Genomic DNA, 21,679 nt, shown 5'->3' with positions numbered 1-21,679 from the left:
ATTGTAATGGTCTGTAATGAGACACATTTTGTACTTGTTGAGTTCCACGTGTGCAAGGAGAAAAAGTCAGCCACCTTGTACAAATGCAGCAGTACTGCTGTACAAGGTGGCTGTTATACATAGAAACACCTGGGGGGGTGGGGGGCAGGCTCCCTTCAATTTCAGTTCATGTGCCTGCGTGGCGTTTGCAGGTCACATTGCAAGCTACACAGCAGGGGAACAGCTGGCGTTGCTGAACCCCACTGACACATTGACTGGTGTTTTTCTCTGTGCACATTGCATGTCCGGGCAAAAACTAGCGGTGTTAGAGCCCAGGGTCAGCAGGAGGAGGAGGAGAGGAGCAAAGTGTAGGCCGAAGCCTGCACTGGTGGCAGCTTTTGGTCGGTTGTGCCAGCGTGGCTTGTGCTGGACACGATGCCGGCTACACAGCGGGGGAACAGCTGGCGGTGCTGAACACCACTAACACATTGGCTGGTGTTTTTCTCTGTGCAGCTAGCATGTCCGGGCAGAAACTGGCGTTGTTTGAGCCCAGGGTCAGCAGGAGGAGGAGAGGAGCAAAGTGTAGGCCGAAGCCTGCACTGGTGGCAGCTTTTGTTCTGTTGTGCCAGCGTGGCTTGTGCTGGACACGTTGCCGACTACACAGCAGGGGAACAGCTGGCGGTGCTGAACCCCACTAACACATTGGCTGGTGTTTTTCTCTGTGCAGCTAGCATTTCCGGGCAAAAACTAGCGGTGTTTGAGCCCAGGGTCAGCAGGAGGAGTAGAGGAGCAGAGTGTAGGCCGAAGCCTAGTTGAACCAATTTCAAAGGTTACCTTTAACCCCCCCCTCAGGTGTTGCAAGGTACAAGAGCCACACCTTGAACAGCATTAATGATGCACAAGTCAAAGGTTGCTCTATTTAATTTTGCTCCTTGCACACGCTGAATTAAACACGTACACTATTTAGCCCATTATACTGTCAAACAGTTGTGGAGGCGTGACTTGTCTTTTTAACGAGACGCAGCACAGGTGTCAAAATTTGCACCTAGGTACTGGGCGCAGATTCCTGAGCGTTGTTATTTGCTGTACAGGAGTCTGCGCTATTGTGATCCCTTGGCCATGCGCTGTGAGCGCTTCCTGTCTTCTGACCTCATTTCATGTCGGCCGTTGCGGTTAGCGATGGACATGAATCCCAGACCCACAGTGTGTTTTTAAAAAATCACACTGCGGTGCTGGGATTTGTGCCCTGGTGCACTAAATATGTTTGCCGCTCACACATGTCCTTACACCTGCTTCAGACTGGGCGGCCTCATCTGATCCCTTATCGCCTGCCGCGGCCATGAGGACACCCAGTCTGAAGAAGGCGGAAGGAGATGAGTGAACACAGGCAAACATATGCACTGCACATGCCCATCAATCACACCCTCGCTGTCCAAAAAAATAAGACACCGAGGGCCGTTGTTTCGAGCAGGGGAGATGCACAGGCGCAGCCAGCTAACCAATGATGTCAAAAGACGGGAAGCGCTAACAAGGGTGGTGCTGCGTGTCATTACAAAGGAAAGTCACACCTCAGGGACATTGTAATGGTCTCTAATGAGACACATTTTGTACGTGTTGAGTTCCACGTGGGCAAGGAGAAAAAGTCAGCCACCTCGTACAAATGCAGCAGTACTGCTGTACAAGGTGGCTGATATACATAGAAACACCTGTGGGTGGGGGGCAGGCTCCCTTCAATTTCAGTTCATGTGCCTGCGTGGCGTTTGCAGGTCACGTTGCAAGCTACACAGCAGGGGAACAGCTGGCGTTGCTGAACCCCACTGACACATTGACTGGTGTTTTTCTCTGTGCACATTGCATGTCCGGGCAAAAACTAGCGGTGTTAGAGCCCAGGGTCAGCAGGAGGAGGAGGAGAGGAGCAAAGTGTAGGCCGAAGCCTGCACTGGTGGCAGCTTTTGGTCGGTTGTGCCAGCGTGGCTTGTGCTGGACACGATGCCGACTACACAGCAGGGGAACAGCTGGCGGTGCTGAAACCCACTAACACATTGGCTGGTGTTTCTCTCTGTGCAGCTAGCATTTCCGGGCAAAAACTAGCGGTGTTTGAGCCCAGGGTCAGCAGGAGGAGTAGAGGAGCAGAGTGTAGGCCGAAGCCTAGTTGAACCAATTTCAAAGGTTACCTTTAACCCCCCCCTCAGGTGTTGCAAGGTACAAGAGCCACACCTTGAACAGCATTAATGATGCACAAGTCAAAGGTTGCTCTATTTAATTTTGCTCCTTGCACACGCTGAATTAAACACGTACACTATTTAGCCCATTATACTGTCAAACAGTTGTGGAGGCGTGACTTGTCTTTTTAACGAGACGCAGCACAGGTGTCAAAATTTGCACCTAGGTACTGGGCGCAGATTCCTGAGCGTTGTTATTTGCTGTACAGGAGTCTGCGCTATTGTGATCCCTTGGCCATGCGCTGTGAGCGCTTCCTGTCTTCTGACCTCATTTCATGTCGGCCGTTGCGGTTAGCGATGGACATGAATCCCAGACCCACAGTGTGTTTTCAAAAAATCACACTGCGTGGCTGGGATTCGTGGCCTTGTGCAGTAAATAGGTTTGCCGCTTACACATGTCCTTACACCTGCTCCAGACTGGGCGGCCTCAGCTGATCCCTTATCGCCTACCACGGCCAGGAGGCCGCACAGTCTGAAGAAGGCGGAAGGAGATGAGTTAAGACAGGCGAACATATGCACTGCTCGTGCCCATAAACCACACCCTCGCTGACAAAATAAATATGACAACGAGGGGCGTTGTTTCTAGCAGGGCGGATGCACAGGCGCAGCCAGCTAACCATGATGACAAAAGACGGGAAACGCTACCAAGGGGGGTGCTGCGTATCATTACAAAGGAAAGTCACACCTCAGGGACAGTGGAATGGTCTCAATGAGACACATTTTGTACGTGTTGAGTTCCACGTGGGCAAGGAGAAAAAGTCAGCCACCTTGTACAAATGCAGCAGTACTGCTGTACTAGGTGGCTGTTATACATAGAAACACCTGGGGGGGTGGGGCCAGGTTCCCTTTAATTTCAGTTCATGTGCCTGCGTGGCGTTTGCAGGTCACGTTGCCGGCTACACAGCAGGGGAACAGCTGGCGTTGCTGAACCCCACTAACACATTGGCTGGTGTTTTTCTCTGTGCAGCTAGCACTTCCGGGCAAAAACTAGCGGTGTTTGAGCCCAGGGTCAGCAGGAGGAGGAGAGGAGCAGAGTGTAGGCCGAAGCCTGCACTGGTGGCAGCTTTTGTTCTGTTGTGCCAGCGTGGCTTGTGCTGGACACGTTGCCGACTACACAGCAGGGGAACAGCTGGCGGTGCTGAACCCCACTGACACATCACCTAGTCTTTTTTTCTGTGTAGACAACACTTCCAGGTGGCAACTGACAGTGTTGAAACCCAGGGAATCAAAGAGGAGCAGAGTGTAGGCCGAAGCCTGCAGTGGAGCAAGTTGAAAGGGAACCTTTAACCCCCCCCCCCAGGCATTTGTTGCTGAAAGAGCCATCTTGTACAGCAGTAATACTGCACATGGAAAATGGTGGCTCCGAAAATTATGCTCCTTGCAAACGCTGAAGTACACACTCATATAATGTGTCCCCTCACACCGTCAAACCATCCCGGAAGTGGGACTTTCCTTTGTAATGTGACACAGCACAGCCGTCATTCCAACCCCCTTGGTGCCGGGCACCACCTCCTCAACGTTGTTTGGTTCTGTCACGGAGCCCGCACTGTAATGTTATCCCTTGGCCATGCACAGTTAGCGGTGCCCGTCTTCTGACATCATGTAGGTGTCAGGCTGGCAGTGCCTGTGCGTCCAAGCTGCCCGAGATCCAACCTTGCAGTGTCATCTAATGTAGTCCCACTGCGGGCCAGGGATCCATGGGCATGCGCAGTGCATATCATCGCCTCTCACTCACCTCCTTCCTGCTTCTTCAGACTGTGCGGCGTCACGGCCGTGGCATGCTATTAGGGATCAGCTGACGCCGCCTAGTCTGAAGAAGCGTGAAGAAGGGGAGTGAGAGGCTAGTATATGCACTGCGCATGGCCATGGATACCAGGCCCACTGTGGGATCACATTAGACGACACTGCGAGGTGTGATTTCGGGCAGCGTGGACGCACAGGCGCAGCCAGGACGACAACAAATGATGTCAGAGGACGGGCAGCGCAAACTGTGCATGGCCAAGGGATAACATAACAGCGCAGGGTCCATGACGGAATCAAACAACGCTAAGGAGGCAGCGCACGGTGCCAAGGGGGTAGCAATGACGGCTGTGCTGCGTCACATTACAAAGGAAAGTCCCACCTCCGGGACGGTTGGACGGTGTGAGGGGACACATTACATGAGTGTGTAGTTCAGCGTTTGCAAGGAGCATAATTTCAAGAGCGACCTTTCCCTTGTGCAGTATTAGTGCTGCACATGGTGGCTCTTTCAGTAACAAACGCCTAGGGGGGGGGGGGGACAGGTCCCCTTACATTTTAGTTGTGCCAGCGTGGCGGTCGCATGACACGTTGCCGGATACACAGCTGGGGATCAGCTGACGTTACTGAACCCCAATAACAGAGGAGCGACTGTTGACTGTGCACACAGCACTTCCAGGCACCAACTGGCGGTGTTAGAGCCCAGGGACAGCAGGAGGAGCAGATTGGAGGTATTGCCGCACACACAGCTGGGGATCAGCTGACGTTACTGAACCCCAATAACAGAGGAGCGACTGTTGACTGTGCACACAGCACTTCCAGGCACCAACTGGCGGTGTTAGAGCCCAGGGACAGCAGGAGGAGCAGAGGAACAGAGTGTAGGCCGAAGCCTGATTGGAGCAAGTTGAAAGGAAACCTTTAACCCCCCCCCCCAAGACGTTTGTAGCTGAAAGAGCCATGTTGTGCAGCACTAAGGATGCAAAAGGAAAAGGTTGCTCTTTTAATTATGCTCCTTGCAAACACCGAAGTAAACACTAAAAATGTGTCCCTTTATACCGTTAAACCGTTCCGGAGGTGCGAATTTCCTTCGTAATGGGACACAGCACAGCTGTCATTCCTATCCCCTTGATGCCGTGCGCTGCCTCCTCAGCGTTGTTTTAAGCTGCCACGGAGCCTGCGCTGTTCTGTTAGCCCTTGGCCATGCCCAATTAGCGCTGCCTGTCTTCTGACATAATTTGGTGTCAGGCTGTCAGTGCCTGTGCGTCCACGCTGCTCCAGATCCCACCTCGCAGTCTCATCTAACGTAATCCCACTGCGGGCCTTGGAACCATGGGCATGCACAGTGCATAACCTCGACTCTCACTCCCCTCCTTCCCTCTTCTTCAGACTGTGCGGTGTCACGGCCGTGGCATGCTAGGGATCAGCTGACGGCGCACAGTCTAAAGAAGGCGGAGGGAAATGAGCGAGAGCCCGAGGGGAAGATATGCACTGCGCATGCCCATGGATCCCAGGCCCGCAGTGTGACTCAATCAGAAGACACTGCGAGGCGGGATCTCGGGCACCGCGGCCGCACAGGCGCAGCCAGCCTGACACCAAATTATGTCAGAAGACAGGCAGCACAAATAGGGCATGCCCAAGGGATAACAGAACAGCGCAGGCTCCGTGACAGCTTAAAACAACGCTGAGGAGGCAGCGCATGGCACCAAGGGGGTAGGAATGACGGCTGTGCTGCGTCACATTACGAAGGAAAGTCCCAGCTCCGGGACGGTATAACGGTATCAGTGAACACATTTTATAAGTGTTAAGTTCTGCGTGTGCAAAGAGCTAAAAAAAAAGAGCTACCTTTTCCTTGTGCAGCATTACTGCTGCACAAGATGGCTCTTTCAGTAACAAACGACGGGGGGGGGGGGGGGGGGACAGGTTCCCTTACATTTAGGTTGTTGTGCCAGCGTGGCGGTCGCAGGACACATTGCCGGCTACACAGCTGGGGATCAGCTGACGTTACTGAAACCCAATAACACTGGGTCGTATGTTTTTACTGTGCAGCCTGCACTTCTGAGCCGCAACTGGCGGTGTTGGAGCCCAGGAATAGCAGTTCAGGTGGTAGAAAGATGAACACAGCAGGAGACCTGGATGACACCCAATTACTTAATCAGGCAGAGGAGTGGCAAATTCCTGCGAGATCCAGGCCTGGTTCATTTTCAGGAAAGTAAGCCGGTCAACGTTATCGGAGGATAGTCGCATGCGACGGTCTGTTGGTACACCACCTGCGGCACTAAAGACACGTTCCGATAAGACACTAGCCGCAGGGCAAGCCAGCACCTCCAATGCATACTGGCTTAGCTCTGGCCATGTATCCAGCTTAGAGACCCAAAACTTGAACGGGGAAGAGCCGTCTGGGAGTACAGTAAGAGGGCAAGCCATGTAGTCTGTCACCATCTGACGGAACCGTTGCCTCCTGCTGACTGGAGCCGCCGGTGATGGTGTAGACATTTGGGGCGGGCACACAAAAGTGTGCCAGAGTTGTGCCATACTGGGCTTGCCTTGGGCAGAGGCACTGCTTCTGCTCCCTCTTTGGGCAGAGCCTCCCCCACTGCCTCGACGCACTGAGCTGCTTTGTAAAGCACTAGCAGCACTCCTCTCAGTTGGACAGGAGAAGATGATGGAATTCACCAGTGTGTCGTGGTACTCCCGCAATTTACGCTCCCGGGTCAACGCAGGGATGAGGTTTTGGACGTTGTCCCGGTAGCGAGGATCGAGGAGGGTGAACACCCAATAATCAGGCATGTTGAGAATGTGGTCGATGCGGCGGTCGTTTCTCAGGCACTGCAGCATGAAATCCACCATGTGCTGCAGAGTGCCAACCGGCCCAGAAACGCTGTCCCCTGCTTGAGACATGATCTCTGCCCGCTCGTCATCACCCCACCCTCGCTGTACACACTGACCACTGGACAATTGTGTCGCTCCCTCCTCTGGACGGAGCTCTTCCTCCTCCATTGACTCCTCCTCATCCTCCTCACAAATTGGCCCCTGCGTACCCCTTTGTGAGGAACCACGTGGCGCTGACTCTCCAGAAGCTGATGGAAAAGGTGACTCCTCATCCTCCACCTCTTCCACCACATCATCCCTTAACCCTTGCAAAGTTTGCTGAAGCAGGCAGATAAGGGGGACAGTCATGCTGACTAGTGCATCATCTGCACTTGCCATCCGCGTGGAATAATCAAAAGGACGCAAAACCTGGCAGACGTCCTTCATAGTGGCCCACTCTGTGGTTGTGAAGTCTGATCGGCGCTGACTGCGACTTCTTTGCGCCTGATGCAGCTGGTACTCCATAACTGCTTGCTGCTGCTCACACAACCGCTCCAACATATGTAACGTGGAATTCCACCGGGTAGGTAGGTCACATATGATGCGGTGTTCCGGAAGGCGGAATCGGCGCTGCAGAGCAGCAATGCGGGATCTGGCCAAGCTGGAACGCCGCAAGTGAGCACACTCTAGGCGGACCTTGTGCAGCAGGGCATCAAGATCCGGATAGTCCCTCAGAAAACTCTGCACAACCAAATTGAGCACATGTGCCAGACATGGGATGTGAGTGAGGTTGCCAAGGGCCAAAGCTGCCACCAGATTTCGGCCATTGTCACACACTACCATGCCTGGCTGGAGATTCGCTGGCAGTAACCACACATCGCTCTCCTGCTTTATGGCATTCCAGAGCTCCTGCGCTGTGTGGCTTCGATGCCCCAATGAAACTAGTTTCAAGACGGCCTGCTGACGTTTGGCCACGGCTGTGCTCATGTCGGTCATAGGTAAACGTTCACGGGTCCATGTGGGGGTGGACTGTGACGGATCCTGCAGAGAGGAATCAGAGGAACTGGTGTAAGAGGAGGAGTCGATGCGTACAGACTGGATTCCTGCAATCCTTGGAGTGGGCAGGACACGTCCTGCGCCACTCGCACGATCTGTACCTGGCTCAACAACATTAACCCAATGGGCAGTGAGGGAAACATATCGCCCCTGTCCATGCTGACTGGTCCACGCATCGGTGGTGAGGTGGACCTTGCTACTGACGGCGTTCAGTAGCGCATGTTTTATGTTTGCCTCAACATGCCTGTGCAGGGCAGGGACAGCCTGCCTGCTGAAGTAAAAGCGGCTGGGCACCTTGTACTGTGGGACTGCCAATGCCATCAAGTCACGGAAGCTGTCAGTCTCCACCAGCCTGAACGAGAGCATTTCCAGGGACAACAGTTTGGCAATGCCTGCATTCAGAGCCTGTGCTCGGGGGTGGTTGGCCGAGAATGCCCGCCTTTTCTCCCATGCCTGTACTACCGATGGCTGTAGAGTAGACTGGGAGTGTGAGGATGACTGGGAAGGTGGTGCTGTGGGTGGAATTACACAAGGTCTCTGGGAGGAAGCCAAACCAGCTGTGCGTGAGCTGGAGGAAGAGGCAACACGAGCTGAAGAGGTGGTAGCTGCCGCTGTTGGTTGGCCTACATCTTCAGTGTGTTTCTGTAACTCCACCGCGTGCCTGGTCCGCACATGTTTCCACATATTTGTGGTATTGAGGTTGCTGACATTTTTCCCTCTTTTTACTTTATGATGACACAGCTTGCATTTGACAAAACAAATGTCATCTGCAACTGTGTCAAAAAAGGACCAGGCACTGCAAGTCTTGGGAGCGCCCTTTTTGGCTTTGGAAAGAGACAGGCTCCTAACGGGTGCCAAAGTGGAGGCTACAGGCTCCGCAGTCTTCCCCCTCCCTCTCCCTCTTTGGCCCGTAAGAGGAAGCTCTTCCTCTGAGCTGCTCCCACCACCTTCCTGTTCCTCACGCCACGATGGGTCAAGGACCTCATCATCTCCACTACCCTCTGCCACCAACTGCTCCTCCTGGGTAGTCTCAGCAGCACAGTACGCACGAGAAAGCGGCACCTGAGTTTCATCATCAGATGCGTACTGCGCTGTGGTCACCGGAGGCACTGGCCCACCTGCCTCTTCAGAGTCAGAGAGATAAAGCTTTTGGGCATCACTGCACACTGCCTCTTCTTCCATTTCTCCAATGCTGCTTGGCTGGCCCCCTGTTTCCAAGCCAAGAGATTCAGAGAACAGAAGTAGAGACGGCTCCTGTCCTGGGCTCTCTGACTGCCTGGCCAATTTGGCAGGTGGTGAAGAGACAGATGGCTGCTCTCCAGTGCTCTGTGCCTGAGAGGATGTGGCACTAACTGAAGTCGATGCCGAGGCGTTAGCTGCCATCCACCCGACAACGGCTTCAATTTGGTCTTCACGCAGCAGCGGTGCACGGCGCTCTCCGACAAAGCTGCGCATGAAGGACTGTTCCCTGCTGAAACTGAGTGACGACGAGTCACCGGCGCCCGCAGCAGGCACAGAATCACCACGTCCTCTCCCTGCTCCTCTCCCTGCTCCGCGCCCACGCCCACGTGCCTTACTCCCTGCCCTCTTCATCTTGGTTGACAGATAAAGATAAGCAGAAAAGTACTAAGGCCTTAGTGTGCTTATTCCTGTAATGCTCCTCCTAACAGGTGTAAGAAACACTAATGTTGTAAATTGTGGACTAAACTTTATTATTTTTCAAATGTGGCCTACACAAGTGTAAGTTGTGTTTGGTGAACTTAACCTTTTTTTTGGTGCAGATCGGGCTACAGAGCTAGTTTAAATCACACGGAGACCGTGCAGACAGCCGTAAACGGCGCTGCAAGGCCAAGAAACCCTCCTCTAGGTTATCCTATATAGTGTTTTTCCACTATTTAGCTGGATACAAGTGGAAAGACACTAATAGGAATTTTTTTTTTCAAATTTTAAACTGGCTGCACTATTTGAAAAAAAGGAAATTGTTTTTCAAGGTATGAGGCAGTAACGCACCCTGAGCTGAATCCAACCGGCTATGGCTGCACACAGACTACAGGGCGAGCTGCGCTCACACAGAGACCGTGCAGACAGCCGTAAACGGCGCTGCAAGGCCCCCAAAAAAACCTCTAGGTTATCCTATGTAGTGTTTTTCCACAATTGAGCTGGAGACTGGTGGAAAGACACTAATAGGAATTTTTTTTTTTTTCAAATTTTAAACAGGCTGCACTATTTGAAAAAAAGGAAAATTTTTCTCAAGGTATGAGCCAGTAACGAACCCTGAGCTGAATCCAACCGGCTATGGCTGCACACAGACTACAGGGCGAGCTGGGCTCACACGGAGACCGTGCAGACAGCCGTAAACGGCGCTGCAAGGCCAAAAAACCCTCCTCTAGGTTATCCTATATAGTGTTTTTCCACTATTTAGCTGGATACGAGTGGAAAGACACTAATAGGAATTTTTTTTTTCAAATTTTAAACAGGCTGCACTATTTGAAAAAAAGGAAAATTTTTCTCAAGGTATGAGCCAGTAACGAACCCTGAGCTGAATCCAACCGGCTATGGCTGCACACAGACTACAGGGCGAGCTGGGCTCACACGGAGACCGTGCAGACAGCCGTAAACGGCGCTGCAAGGCCCAAAAACCCCCCTCTAGGTTATCCTATGTAGTGTTTTTCCACAATAGAGCTGGAGACTGGTGGAAAAACACTAATAGGAAATTTGAGAAAAAATGTGCAGCAGGCTGCACTAAGAGCAAAAAAGAACAACTGTGTGAGGCAGTGTGAACCCCCCCTGAGCTGAATACAACCGGGTATATGGCTGCACACAGACTACAGAGTGAGCTGCACACACACACACACACACAGAGACCTTGCAGAACGCTGTTAAAACAGCGCTGCAAGGCAAGAGCAAGGTGAACAGTGAAGAACACACAGCGTTTTGCTAAATTAGCCTTTGGAAAGGAAAATAAAGCAATTAGCTAGTTCAACTGGCCCTCAGTTAGAACACAGCGTCCTGTCCCTAACTGAAATCACAGCAGAGTGAGCGCAAAATGGCGGCAGCGCTTTTTTATAGTGCAGAGTGACATCATTTCAGCAGCCAATCCCAGCCTTGCCAGTACTTACATGCCCACCATGCTAAACAGGATGTGCCCACACTTTCATTCATTCCTCATTGGCTGCTGCGTTCAATTTGAATTCTGGGAACTTCCGATTCCGGTATCCGATACGCGGGAAGTATCGGAATTCAGTATCGGAATTCCGATACCGCAAATATCGGCCGATACCCGATACTTGCGGTATCGGAATGCTCAACACTACTGATTGGTCATGCCCAGCCATGAACAATTAGCAACAGGCGCAGTCCACCCACGAATTGGCGCGGAATTTAAACCACGCTTCGCTAATTGGTCACGGCCGGCCGGCTGAATCCTGTGTATAAATTGCATTATTCTGAAAACTTCATAATTTACATACATATTCTAGAATGCCCGATGCTCTAGAATCGGGCCATCATCTAGTGTATATATATATATATATATATATATATATATATATATATATATATATACACAGCTCTGGCAAAAATTAAGGGACCAATGCAAAATTTCCAGTTAGTCTGATTTTTCTTTTTTCTTTTTATAGGTATATTTTTGAGTAAAATGTAAATTGTTCTTTTATTTTATAAACTACTGACAACATGTCTCCAAAGTTCCAAGCAATATATTTTGTATTTATTTTCTGAAATTGAGAAATGGTCAAAATAGCCAAAAAGATGCATTGCTTGCAGACCTCAAATAATTGCAAAAAAAAACAAGTTCATAACCATTTAGAAACAACAATACTAATGTTTTAACTCAAGAAGAGTTCAGAAATCAATATTTTGTGAAATAACCATGACTTTTAATCACAGCTTTCATGCATCTTGGTATTTCCACAGTCTTTCACACTGGTTTTGGGTGACTTTATGCCTCTCCTGGTACAAAAATTTAAGCAGTTCTTCTTTGAAGGCTTGTGTCTATTCATCTTCCTTTTGATTACATTCCAGAGGTTTTCAATGGGGTTCAGGTCTGGAGATTGGGCTGGTCATGACAGGGATTTGATGTGGTGGTCCTTCATCCACACCTTGATTGACCTAACTGTGTGGCATGGTTCATTGTCCTGCTGGAAAAAACAGTCCTCAGAGTTGGAGATCATTGCCTGAGCAGAAGAAATCAACTGTTTTTGCCAGGGTAACCTTGAATGCGGCTTGATTCATACGTCCTTCGCAAAGATTAACCTCCCCAATTCCAGCCTTGCTGAAGCATCCCCAGATCATCACCGACCCTCCACCAAATTTCACAGTGTGTGCAAGACACTGTGGTTTGTACGCCTCTCCAGGTTTCAATCTAACCATTAGATGACCAGGTGTTGGGCAAAGCTGAAAATTAGACTCAGAAAAGATTACCTACTCCAGTCCTCTATGGTCCAATCCTTATGGTCTTTGGCAAACTTCAGTCTGGCTTTCCTTTGCTTCTCATTGATGAAAGGCTTTTTTTCTAGCTTTACATGACTTGAGTCCTGCCTCTAGGAGCCTGTTACGAACTGTTCTTGCCGTGCACTTCACCCCAGCTGCCACTCCTTTTGTAGGTCACTTGATGTCATCCTGCGGTTGCTGAGTGACATTTGAATAAGATGATGGTCATCCCGGTCAGTGGAGAGTCATTTTCGCCCTCTTTTAGTCTGTAGCTTTGTTGTCTCCAATGTCTGCTGCTTGACCTTGATGTAATGGACTGCCATCTTAGAAATTTTAAGGATGGAGGCAACATGACGCTCACTGTGTCCCTCTGCTAGTAAAGCCAGACTTATCTTTTCAACTCCTTTGGCATGGTTAAAATTTATTTTTTCATTCCTATTACTTTTGGGATATTACTAGCACTTGTTTTGCTATCCAGCTTGTCCTATTGCAAGAGGATTGTGAACAACACAGCAGTGTTTTTTATACTTTCCTTCGTTAAATAAGATTTGGTTCAGGTGACCCCTCTACATTTTTCCATCTTTGTTTCATTGCAGCCATTTGGTAAATTCAAAAAAATGGTTCATTTTTTTTACATTAATTTACATTCTACATCCCATGTTGACTGAAAAAAACAGAAATGTACGGTATTAATTTTTGCAAATTTATTAAAAAGAAAAACTGAAATATCACATGGTCATAGGTATTCAGACCCTTTGCTCAGTATTGAGTAGAAGGACCCTTTTGAGCTAGTTCAGCCATGAGTTTGAAGGGAATGATGCAACAAGTTTTTCACACCTGGCTTTATTGATCATCTGCCTTTCTTCCTTGCAGATCCTCTCCAGTTCCATCAGGTTGGATGGTGAACGTTGGTGGACAGCCATTTTCAGGTCTCTCCAGAGATGCTCAATTGGGTTTAGCTCAGGACTCTGGCTGGGCCAGTCAAGAATGGTCACAGAGTTGTTCTGAAGCCAATCCTTTGTTATTTTAGCTGTGTGCTTAGGGTCATTGTCTCGTTGGAAGGTGAACCTTCGGCCAAGTCTGAGGTCCAGAGCACTCTGGAAGAGGTTTTCATCCAGGATATCTTTGTACTTGGCTGCATGCATGTTTCCTTCAATGACATGCAGTCATCCTGTCCCTGCAGCTGAAAAACATCCCATATCATGATGCTGCCACCACCATATTTCACTGTTGGGATTGCATTGGGCAGGTGATGAGAAGTGCCTGGTTTTCTCCCCATATACTGCGTAGAATTATGGCCAAAAAGGTCTATCTTCATCTCATCAGACTAAAGAATTTTATTTCTCATAGTCTAGGAGACCTTCATGTGTTTTTTTTTTTAGCAAACTCTATGGGGGCTTTAATATGCTTTACACTGAGGAGAGGCTTCCGTCGGGTCACTCAGCCCTGGTAGAGGGCTACAGTGATAGTTTACTTTGCGGAACTTTCTCTCATCACCATACTGCATCTTTGAAGCTCAGCCACAGTGATCTTGAGGTTATTCTTTACCTCTCTCACCAAGGCTCCTCTGTCACAATTGCTCACTTTGGCTGGACGGCCAGGACTAAGAAGACTTCTGGGAGTCCCAAACTTCTTCCATTTAAGGATTATGGAGGCCCCTGTGCTCTTAGGAACCTTGAGTACTGAAGAAATTCTGTTGTAACCTTGGCCAGACCTGTGCCTTGCCACAATTTTGTCTCTGAGCTCCTTGGCCAGATCCTTTGACCTTATCATTCTCATTTGGTCTGACATGCACTGTGAGCTGCGAGGTCTTACATAGACAAGTGTGTGCCTTTCCAAATCAAGTCCTATCAGTTTAATTATGTAGGAAAAATCTGGCACTCCCGTTCAGCAAGAATTGGTATTTATAATACAATCTTTATTTGAAAATCACAAAAGCATACGATGTAACAACTGAATCAAGGTATATCTTAAAATCTCCTGTTTTTCATTAATATGTGGCGCTATATTCAGGAATGGTATGGAGGGGTATGGAAATGACAAGTATATGTCATATGTCATGTGTATATCGTACATCAAAAACTATGACATTTTTGTGAAGAGACTTTGGAGATAAAAATATTTGGCCAAAAAGGGGTGATGAATGTTCTATTGCCTGCTGCATGTATCTTGATTATAGGAGACAGGTAAGATTGCTGTGAAATAATGATCATGTCAGTGGATTTATTGAAAATACCCAGGTGCATAGCTACTGACAATATATACAGTAGGGCAAAAAAGTATTTAGTCAGTCAGCAATAGTGCAAGTTCCACCACTTAAAAAGATGAGAGGAGTCTGTAATTTATGTGCAATATACTACGTGACTGGGACATATACTACGTGGCTGGGCAATATACTATGTGGTTGGGCAATATACTACGTGGCTGGGCAATATACTATGTGGTTGGGCAATATAGTACGTGACTGGGCAATATACTACGTGGCTGGGCAATATACTATGTGGCTGGGCAATATACTACGTGGCTGGGCAATATAGTATATGACTGGGCAATATGCTATGTGGCTGGGCAATATACTATGTGGCTGGGCAATATAGTACGTGACTTGGCAATATACTACATGACTGGGCAATATACTATGTGGGCTGTGCAATATACTATGTGGACTTGCATATTCTGGAATACCCGATGCGTTAGAATCGGGCCACCATCTAGTATATATATATATATATATATATATATATATATATATATATATATATATATATATATGTGAATTTTTGAAACTGAGCGTTTTTGGTTCTACTATGCTCTTTTGTGTCTTCAAGTTTCTTGGTGGTGTGTGAACATGTTCCTACTTGTTCACTGTGCAAGTAACCCATGTGTTCCTGTTTTCATATACGGTATATATATATATATATATATATATATATATATATATATATATATATTATATAAAGCTGAATGTGTGCATGTGTGTATGTATGTATGTACTGTATGTATGTCCGGGATTGGCATCTTCACCGTTACAGCTACAGCCACAAAATTTTGCACAGTTACATGTCTGGACCCCGAGAGCATCATAGGCTATGTTGTGAGGTGAAATTTTAACCCCACGCGTTCCAATTCACCAAACAATTTTGCCCCTATCTACATAATGGGGAAAAAGTGAAAGGAAAAGTGTTGGAGGCAAATTGACAGCTGCCAGATGTGAACAAAGGGGACTTAAAGAATGAGAGTGATGGTGCAATAGAGTATATACTGTACAGTTGCTAGGGTGGGGCCCCGACATGGGATACTCACCACACACGGGGTTGTGAACTCACACACAAAATGCGCCACACACTACCACATGCTTGAACACATAAACCGCCCTCAGCACACATTTCAACACACATACACCAACCTCGCCACATAAAAGTCGAAACACAAAAGTCGACACTCAAAACTCGACAAGCGCAAAATTTGCTACATGCAAAACTCGCCACATGTAAAACTAGGCTCATGAAAAGCTCGCCACACGTGCAAATCTCACCTCATGGAAAACTCGCCACACGCAAAACTTGCACACGCGGAAAAATTGCCACATGCACAAAAGTTGCAACACATGCAAAAGTTGCCTCACACAAAACTTGCACATACTGAAAACGCACCACACATAAAACTCGCCACACGCAAAACTCGCCATGCGCAAAACTTGCTGCACAGAACTTGCTACACTAACCTGTCATATGCAACTCGACACACAAAAAGTTGCTACACTCATGTCGCCACACAAAACTCATCTCACAAAAGTCGCTACATGCATGTCGCCACACGCAACTCAACACACACAACTTGACACATGAAGCTCGCCCTAAAGCAAACACAAGTCTGGTATTATCCTTCAACAATAAAAATCTGATTAATAAGCAGACAAACCTCAAGAGCAACAAATGTACCATATAGGAAATACTGCAGCTGTCAGTCACATGACCTGTCTATTATGTGTATGCTCACATCCCAACAACGTGCAGGACGCTGGGCATTTGCCACAGAACACCAGGATTGGCAAATTCGCCACTGGCGCCCTGTGCTCTTTACAGATGAAAGCAGGTTCACACTGAGCACATGTGACAGACATGACAGAGTCTGGAGACGCCATGGAGAGCGATCGGCTGCCTGCAACATCCTTCAGCATGATCGGTTTGGCAGTGGGTCAGTAATGGTGTGGGGTGGCCTTTCTTTGGTGGGTTGCACGGCCCTCCATGTGCTCACCAGAGGTAGCCTGACTGTTATTAGGTACCCAGATAAGATCCTCAGACCCCTTGTGAGACCATATGCTGGTGCGGTTGGCCCTGGGTTCCACCTAATACAGGACAATGCCAGACCTCATGTGGCTGGAGTGTGTCAGCAGTTCCTGCAAGATGAAGGCATTGAAGCTATGGACTGGCCCGCCCATTCCCCAGACCTGAATCCGATTGAACACATCTGGGACATCATGTCTCGCACAATACACCAATGTCACGTTGCACCACAGACTGTCCTGGTGTTAGTGGATGCTTTAGTCCAGATCTGGGAGGAGATCCCTTAGGAGACCATCGGATGCCTCATCAGGAGCATGCCCAGGCATTGTAGGGAGATCATACAGTCACGTGGAGGCCACACACTACTGAGCATCATTTCCTTGTCTTGAGGCATTTCCTCCGTGGGATATTAGTTGTAATTTACGTTGATCACTTTTAGGTTACATTGTTCTCAACACATTCCACTATGTAATGAATGTAATGGATAAAGATTTACAAATGGAATATTTCGTTTAGTGATATCTAGGATGTGGGATTTTGGTGCTCCCTTTATTTTTTTGAGCAGTGTGTGTGTGTATGTATATATATATATATATATATATATATATATATATATATATATACATATACAGTTAGGTCCATATATATTTGGACAAAGACAACATTTTTCTAATTTTGGTTATAGACATTACCACAATGAATTTTAAGCAAAACAATTCAGATACAGTTGAAGTTCAGACTTTCAGCTTTCATTTGAGGGGATCCACATTAAAATTGGATGAAGGGTTTAGGAGTTTCAGCTCCTTAACATGTGCCACCCTGTTTTTAAAGGGACCAAAAGTAATTGGACAATTGACTCCAAAGCTATTTCATGGACAGGTGTGGGCAATCCCTTCGTTATGTCATTCTCAATTAAGCAGATAAAAGGCCTGGAGTTGATTTGAGGTGTGGTGCTTGCATTTGGAAGGTTTTGAAGTAAACATGCGGTCAAAGGAGCTCTTCATCCAGGTGAAACAAACCATCCTTAAGCTGCAAAAACAAAAAAAAACCATCCAAGAAATTGCTGCAATATTAGGAGTGGCAAAATCTACAGTTTAGTACATCCTAAGAAAGTAAGAGAGCACTGGTGAACTCATCAATGCAAAAAGACCTGGGCGCCCACGGAAGACAACAGTGGTGGATGATCACAGAATAATCTCCATGGTGAAGAGAAACCCCTTCACAACAGCCAACCAAGTGACCAACACTCTCCAGGAGGTCGGCGTATCAATATCCAAATCTACCATAAAGAGAAGACTGCATGAAAGTAAATACAGAGGGTTCACTGCACGGTGCAAGCCACTCATAAGCATCAAGAATAAAAAGGCTAAACTGGACTTTGCTAAAAAACATCTAAAAAAGCCAGCACAGTTCTGGAAGAACATTCTTTGGACAGATGAAACCAAGATCAACCTCTGCCATAATGATGGAAAGAGAAAAGTATGGCGAAGGCTTGGTATACCTCATGATCCAAAGCATACCACAACATCTGTAACACGGCGGAGGCAGTGTGATGGCTTGGGCATGCATGGCTGCCAGTGGTACTGGGTCACTAGTGTTTATTGATGATGTGACACAGGACAGAAGCAGCCGAATGAATTCTGTGGTATTCAGAGACATACTGTGTGCTCAGATCCAGCCAAATGCAGCCAAACTGATTGGTCGTCGTGGAATATTCTTGAATGGCCAAGTCAGTCACCTGATCTCAACCCAATTGAGCATGAATTTCACTTGTTAAAGACTAAACTTCAGACAGAAAGGCCCACAAACAAACAGCAACTGAAAAGCACCGCAGTGAAGGCCTGGCAGAGCATCAAAAAGGAGGAAACACGGCGTCTGGTGATGTCCATGAGTTCAAGACTTCAGGCAGTCATTGCCAACAAAGGGTTTTCAACCAAGTACTAAAAATGAACATTTTATTTAAAATTATTGAATCTGTCCAATTACTTTTGGGCCCTTTAAAAACAGGGTGGCACATGTGAAGGAGCTGAAACTCCTAAACCCTTCATCCAATTTTAATATGGATACCCTCAAATGAAAGCTGAACGTCTGAACTTCAAGAGCATCTGAATTGTTTTGTTTAAAATTCATTGTGGTAATGTCTATAACCAAAATTAGATAAATGTTGTCTCTGTCCAAATATATATGGACCTAACTGTATATACACACACACACCCATTCTGAAATATCATATACTGTAAATTTTAGAATGGGGTGAAAGTTCATGTTCATTTCTTAATAAAGAGAAGTTTTTACCCATTACTGTAAGCTCATCAACAAGTCTTCTACTCCTAAATAAATAATAAGGTGACCTTTTCTAATGCTATTTACAGTATTCAGTAATATATATATATATATATATATATATACATATATATATATATGTATATATATATATATTCTACTGTTTAATGATATTTGGAAAACATAAACATAAACTTTGTTGATAAGATGTGGGAACTGTGGACAGATAACTGTCACTTTAATGGTAAAGTGGGAAAGTACATTATACACATTGAATTTATTAATACCTGGGAAGATGCAGGAGGAATCTAGAATTCTGAGTACAAAAAATGAGACAGAAATCGAGCGGCTGTTGGCAGGTTTTGCATTACGGGTGACTGCTGACTGACTGCAGGAAGCTTCCTTGGATCATATGGCATAAACATCACCCAGACTGTGAAGTGTGTTTAGCAAACAGACTAGGGATATACTCAGCAGATATGTGACAACCCTAGAAAAGTCAAATGTTCATCTTCATTTACAAATCAACGTAGATTTTAGAAAAGCCAACTGTCTTCTAATTGTTTGTGTAGTCTCTTAATCTTACAACATTGATTTCCTTGTGCAGGTGTCTTCTCCCCAGAAGCATGCAGTGAAGGGGCGGTCAAAATCCACAGAAGAAATACAGCAAGCAAAAAAGGTGAATCTCCCATTAGTGAATTACTTCAAATGTTCTAGTAGAGGGTTTTAATAAAAACAACATGATAACAATAAATAATATGTTAGAGGGTTTCTATTGTTCTATAAAAGATTTTGACATATTGGTTTTTCAGACGGCTGGATGAATAGGGTTTGGGTGCTGAGTAGGGCTGCCAACAGTTCTCAAATTCCTTGATAGGCTGTAAAAATATTGCTCTCAATTCCCATGTCCATAAAAAATGTGACGCATTAGTGATTTTTTTCAAGCAGTAGAGACTTGAACAGATTTTAATGACTATATTTATCACCATTTTACAGCTCACAGTAAAGGCAGCTGATGTCTTATCTTCATATTATTATTTATTATTACAGGGCCATTTATTATATAGTGCTTTTACTTGTGAAAAGGAGTACGCATAATAAAAAATAAGTAGAATAATATTAAACAAAATGAGTCAATGACTTTTACAAGAGAAGAGAGTACCCTGCTCACGCGGACTCACAATCTACAAGGGATGGGTGAAGATGCAGTAGGTGAGGGTTGAGCTGGTCGTGCAGTGGAACGAAAGTTACTGCAAGTTGTAGGCTTGTCAGAAGAGGTTCCTTTTGAAAATTTCCATGGTAGGCGAGAGTCTGATATGTTGGGGTAGAGTTCCACCTTCAGTGTTCTGTTCTCTGGCTCAACTTCATCTCCTTTTCATCTCACTGTTGGGGTCCCCCAAGGCTCAGTCCTTGGCCCCCTTCTCTTCTCTCTCTATATCGCCCCAATTGGACAGACCATCAGCAGATTTGGCTTTCAGTACCATCTTTACGCTGATGACACACAACTATACATATCATCCACTAACCTTACCCTCACTCTACTACAGAACTCCAGTGACAGTCTGTACGCAGTCCCCAACATCATGTCTGGTCTCTATCTGAAACTCAACCTTTCTAAAACTGAACTTCTTCTGCTCCCATCATCTACTGACCTCCATAAATCTGACATCTCCCTCTCCGTGGGTGGTACCGTAATAATGCCTAGGCAGCAGTCTCCCTGTCTGGGTGTTATGTTTGACATCAATCTTTCCTTCACCTCCCATATACAATCTCTTGCCCGCTCTTGCAGTTTACACCTAAAGAATATTTCTAGAATCCTCCCCTTTCTCACCATGGAAGGAACAAAGACCCTCACTATTGCCCTGATCTACTCCCGCCTGGACTACTATAATGCTCTATTAATTGGCGTCCCTCTCACTCGACTTTCCCCTCTCCAGTTCATCCTTAATATAGCTGCCAGAATTGTTCTTCTGGCTAATCGGTGGTACTCAGACGAGTCCGCTCTTTGCCAGTAATTGCACTAGCTGCGTATTCATTATAGGATCCAATTCAAACTGCTTGTTCTCACCTACAAAGCTATCCATAGTGCAGCACCCCCCTACATCTCCTCCATCATTTCTGTTTATCGGCCTACCTGCTCACTGCACTCTTCAAGTGACTTTTGACTAACCTCTGCACTTATTCCGTACCTCCCACTCCCGGCTCCAAGACTTCTCCTGTGTTGCGCCAATCGATTGGAATGCTCTACACCAAAAAATGAGGACTACCCACAATTTGCACAGTTTTAGGCACTCCCTCAAAACACATCTGTTCAGAACGACCTATCACGTTCGCTAATCAATGTGTATCTGAGAATAATCCTCCATCAAACTCCACATCACCCAACAGTGCCACAAATACTGACTGGTGACTAGCTTATACAGTTTTTGTCTATCCCCCACTCCCTCAAGATGGCTGGACCAACATTGTAAATACGCACCTGTACTTTGTGCCTCCCCCACCTCACTGTAGATTGTAAGCTCTCACGAGCAAGGTCGTCTTATTTTGCTTGAATTATGGTATTTAAACATTGTTACTTATGACTTGTGTTAGAACTGTTAAACTGTAAAGCGCTGCAGAATACTTTGGCGCTATATAAATAAAGATTATTATTATTATTCCAGAGTAGGGGGATGCATGGGAAATATCTTGTATGCGATTTGGGAAGAGAAGATAAGAGGGGAGTAGAGAAGGAGGTTGGCTGCAGGTAAGTACCAGGAAGCTAAGTCATAGATATATTACGGAGGAGACAGGTTGTGGAAGGCTTTGTATGCCATAGTTAGTGAAAGGATTGAAAGAGGAGAGATCAGGAAATAGCAT

General features: G+C 46.9%; 1 long non-coding RNA gene across 1 annotated transcript in view; it reads left to right on the top strand.

Annotated features, from left to right (window-relative positions):
• The window catches only part of LOC138673981 (uncharacterized), a 157,150-nt gene that overhangs the window by 116,612 nt on the left and 18,859 nt on the right, over window positions 1-21,679 (top strand). The window contains exon 3 of the long non-coding RNA XR_011320406.1: window positions 19,428-19,499. This is a non-coding gene — a long non-coding RNA (uncharacterized lncRNA). The remainder of the gene's footprint in view (window positions 1-19,427; window positions 19,500-21,679) is intronic.

Source organism: Ranitomeya imitator, chromosome 4 (assembly GCF_032444005.1).
Source record: "Ranitomeya imitator isolate aRanImi1 chromosome 4, aRanImi1.pri, whole genome shotgun sequence".
NCBI classification, from domain to species: domain Eukaryota; kingdom Metazoa; phylum Chordata; class Amphibia; order Anura; family Dendrobatidae; genus Ranitomeya; species Ranitomeya imitator.
The sequence above is the reverse complement of the archived record's forward strand: the minus strand, read 5'-3'. Positions and strand labels throughout refer to the sequence as shown.